Raw genomic sequence first — 4,142 nt, 5'->3', positions numbered from 1 at the left:
GCACCGCGTCCGGGCGCCGCCTCCTCGCGGGCGGGGGACAGGCAGCCGGGGTACGAGCTACTGCTCCGCGAGCCTGAAGGCAGCTCCTTGCTCCCAGGCCCTTTTCAAAGCGAATCGGGCTTGCCTCAGTGCTAGGGACGCGCCGCACTGCGCAGCTCGCCTTTCTGCGGGCCCTGCCGTCACTGAAAGGACGGCGCCCGGTGCCCAGCCCGGAGTAAGGAGCTGAGATGAGGATGGGCGTAGAGAGCAAAATCCTCCTCGGGGCCCTCCAGCCACACGTCTCCACCGGGCGGGGGGATACTAATAAGCCAGCCCAGCCCGCGCCAGCCTGCCTCCTGGCAGGCCCGGGAAATATTTCAGGCCTCCCGGGAGTAAGGACCTGGGAATACAGAGCTGGAAATGAGGACCCAGCGTCAGCCACTTGCCCTCATGGCCACTGGTAAGCAGGGTGCTCAGTCACGGTGAGAGAAAGCTGAACCTCAGCTGCTCGGTGTAGGCGGGGACTGACTCAGCAGCATTCAGGTGGCTTTACAGTGCCCAGAAGCTGGGCACTGCCTCAGGCCTGGGCCCACTCTGCTGTGAGGCATGGTCTTTATGTAAGGGCCTACCTACAATACAGCAGGTCACAGCACCTGAGTGCCTTGAATCTTGCTCTTTTTGCCAGGTGCCCTCCCCATCCCCAGCAGTACCCAAGAAGCAATGGATGCTTCAGTTTTTGCCTCAGCCACTCAGTGGTGTGGGGGAAGGAGGGGTGGGGCACTGCAGCACCACAAACCACCCATCTCATTTCTAGGTAGAGCCCTACCTGCATCTGGAGTTAGTGCAGCTGGGCCACATGGGGATTTACTGGGGGAATTACCAAGGCATTGCCAGCAACCAGCTCAGCCCCCAGAGACTCTTCCAAACCCCCAGTGAGATTCTGGCCATCACCCTGAGAGGTGAGGCCTGGGGCTGACTGAGGGGCCTTGAGAGAGGACCTGGTCAGGTGGTGGATCCAGATCCAACATCCCACATGGGATGGGACTCTGAGTTGGCCAAAATTTAAGCATGTGCAATATTTATTTTCTTATCTATCAATATTTAATATTTACATTTTAAAGTAATAAAATACATATAACTTATTTAGTACATCACATTGTAATGTTTGGTATATTTATGACATTTAAGAGTATAAATGCCTTATTATTATTTGAATAAAGGTAAGGCATTTAAAATAATTATTTGCAATTATAGTTATAGGTGGAGCTAGAACCTGCTGCATCCTAAGGTACTTAAGCATATCTTAGTTTTTGCCAGTTCATGAGAAATAGGGGGGAAAAAGTCAAAGATAGAAACCATCAACATTGTAGTAAACCAAAGGAGGTTTTTATTATCCAGACTTAGAAAGTGTCCTCAATACAGTCAGAACTCTCCAGAAACAGAAGAAACTCATATTTTTAGAAAAAGAGCTCAGAAAAACACATCCATCTAAGGCTGGAGACAAAATTTGGCACAGGAAACCAATGTGTCATTTAAACAATTAAATATATCCCTGAAAAAGATTAGCATAGCAATCTTCTTTGTCTAGTATTAGTCAGACTCAGTTTCTTGAAATATCAATATTTTTTATTCTGAATCTGAACCTTCATTTTTATTTTCATGGACTTCAGAAAACTGAAGGTCTGCACAAATTGAAACAAGCATCTTCTCTACTCTTTCACATGTTAATTTATTTCTTGATTTGGTGTGCATATTTCCGAACATAGACTAGTTTCTTTCACATGCTGCAGAAGATAGAGGAATCTGAAGCAAGCGAGAAGCAAGTGGAGTCAGAAGCTGTGTTGTACAAAGGCCTTGCCACGATGTTGCAGGAGGAATATGGTAGAGTCCGAGATTCCACTCCTGGACCAAATACCTGACCATGTTCTAGATTGTGCAGCATTTGAAAGTAGCTTGCCAACATCAAGTCCTAACATTTCTACTTTTCCATAGAGGTGCACCAATATATTGGTCCATACTGTATTGGCATGCACAAAAGGAAAATTGACATTAATTGGCTTTTTTTTTTGGATGATACGGCCAATAGTGTCACTGATAAATGCCATATGCATGCACACAGCTGCAGCAGACATGCAGCCAGGAATGCAGCCTGGGAGCTTGGAGACCAGTGTCTGACTGGTAAGTCTATGGGGGGGAAAAGGGGTGTGGGGGAGGGAAGGGGTATGAGGGGAGCAGATTGAGGCCCCCATGGTGAGGCAGGGAGTGAGGACGGAGCCATGGGTGGCTCCTGCTGCTGCATGCACCCTGGGGGAGGCATTGGGGGCATGTGCCCCTGGATCTCTGTGTGGAGCAAGGGCGGACTGCCTGCTGCAATCTCAGGATTAGGGGCTGTACCTGCTGCAATCTTGGGGTTGGGGAGAGGAGGAGTGTTGGGCCAGGGCTGTGCTTGGGGCAGATGGCAGCAGTGCTGGAAGGGGGGCTATGTGGAATTTGGCTGTAGCCCTTCCCCAGCCAACACCACTGTTGCCTGTCCCACCTGGCTCAAGTGCAGCCCCAGCTCAGCCTGCCAGGAAAAAGCTAGTGCAGCCCCTAGCCCACAGCAGCAACCTGCCCATACCCTACACACAGATCCAGGGGGCACGTGACCTCCATAGCTGCTCCAGGGTGTGCGCAGCAGTGGGAGTCCCCTGCCACCTCATACCTCTGCCGGATGAGCCACCCATGGTTCCGTCCCACACCCTGCCCCACCTCAGATGTGCAATGCCTGCCCCAACCCCAGCCTCACTGCCTCCCCAACCACCGGGGCCTCAGTCTGCCCTCTCCCCAGGCCCCCCTCCTCCCCCACAACAGGCTTACCCGCTGGACACTGCTCTCCAAGCTGCCCAGCTGCATATAAGCAATCAGATTGGTATCGGCTAATATGGCTGGTTAATAATCGGCCATCAGTATTGGCCCAAAAACTCTTTTATCATTCCACCCCTACCTTTGAATCTTGGATCCAAAAGATTTGTAGCAATGTGAATTGACTGGCAACAAAATTCCTCCCACCTGTGAATGAGGTCTTTCACTTTTCCTTCTTCTGTACTTGTAAGTGGAGATATATTGTCAAACAGTTGATTTTATCTAGGTCATTAGGTAAAGAATGTCTAACAAAAGCACGCTGTCTGATTCAGATGCAGTGATTGCTGAACAAATTGGCTTTAGAATCTTCAAGGAGTTCTGCAGCTGGACCCAGAAGACGTCCTCATCAAATATAGTGTTCTTTACTCTCCGGACTACTTTAAAGATCTTCAGTTATCACTGTTTCTTGAACAGCTTCTTTGTTTTTTTGTCAGTTTTCAAATGAGATCACCACTCCGCCCCATGTAGTTTTACTACAATGTATGAGTATCACCATTTTATTTTTCCCATTCTGTTCTTCCTTTTTAAAGATTGCAGCTGCAACAGGAGTAAATTTTACATATTTTATAACTTCTTTTGCTCTATTATAGATCTTTTGCAGTGCATACAACTTCATGAAATGATTAAGAAGCAAGTTTAGGCTATGAGAAGCACATCCTATTGCAGTAATATGTGGATGTGTCCATTATGATGCAGGTAACAAAATTTAATTCAAGTCAGCATAAGTTGCCATATTTACTATGCGGTACGTGTGCACGTGTAGATGTGAGCTTGTACTGCACAGTAATTTTGATAACTGCAGTAAATGTTCACATGTAGATAGATGCACCCTGACTCTAGAAGAGGCTTGCTCAAAGAATGTATGCTAGGCAACTGGTGCTGTCATCATGATCTACCTCACTCACGCTCATTAAGTTAATGTTATAAAAGCCTAAGTCTGTCTGTCTGTCTCTCTGTCTGTCCGTAATGCTTTATTTGCACTCTGATTGGCCAACAGAAACAGCCAGAGTGCTCCAAGCATGGGGGAGCGCCACCATGATTCCGAAGTTGTGCCAAGAACTCTATAGCACTGCTGGCCCCAGCTCCCCCACCCTGCTCCCTGCAAGAGGCAGAACAGTTGCAGCATGGGGCGTTAAATGATGGCACTCCATTCCAGCCTCCCACCCCCATCATTCTTGACAGGCAATTGGCTAGTTGTTTTTTTTTATGTCTGCAGGACACTGTACATGCAAAGATGTGTTTGGTCATCCTGGTAGCATTTG

Source organism: Crocodylus porosus, unplaced genomic scaffold, assembly GCF_001723895.1.
Source record: "Crocodylus porosus isolate Cpor-Errol unplaced genomic scaffold, CroPor_comp1, whole genome shotgun sequence".
Classification (NCBI taxonomy): Eukaryota; Metazoa; Chordata; order Crocodylia; family Crocodylidae; genus Crocodylus; species Crocodylus porosus.
Note: the sequence above shows the minus strand (reverse complement) of the source record.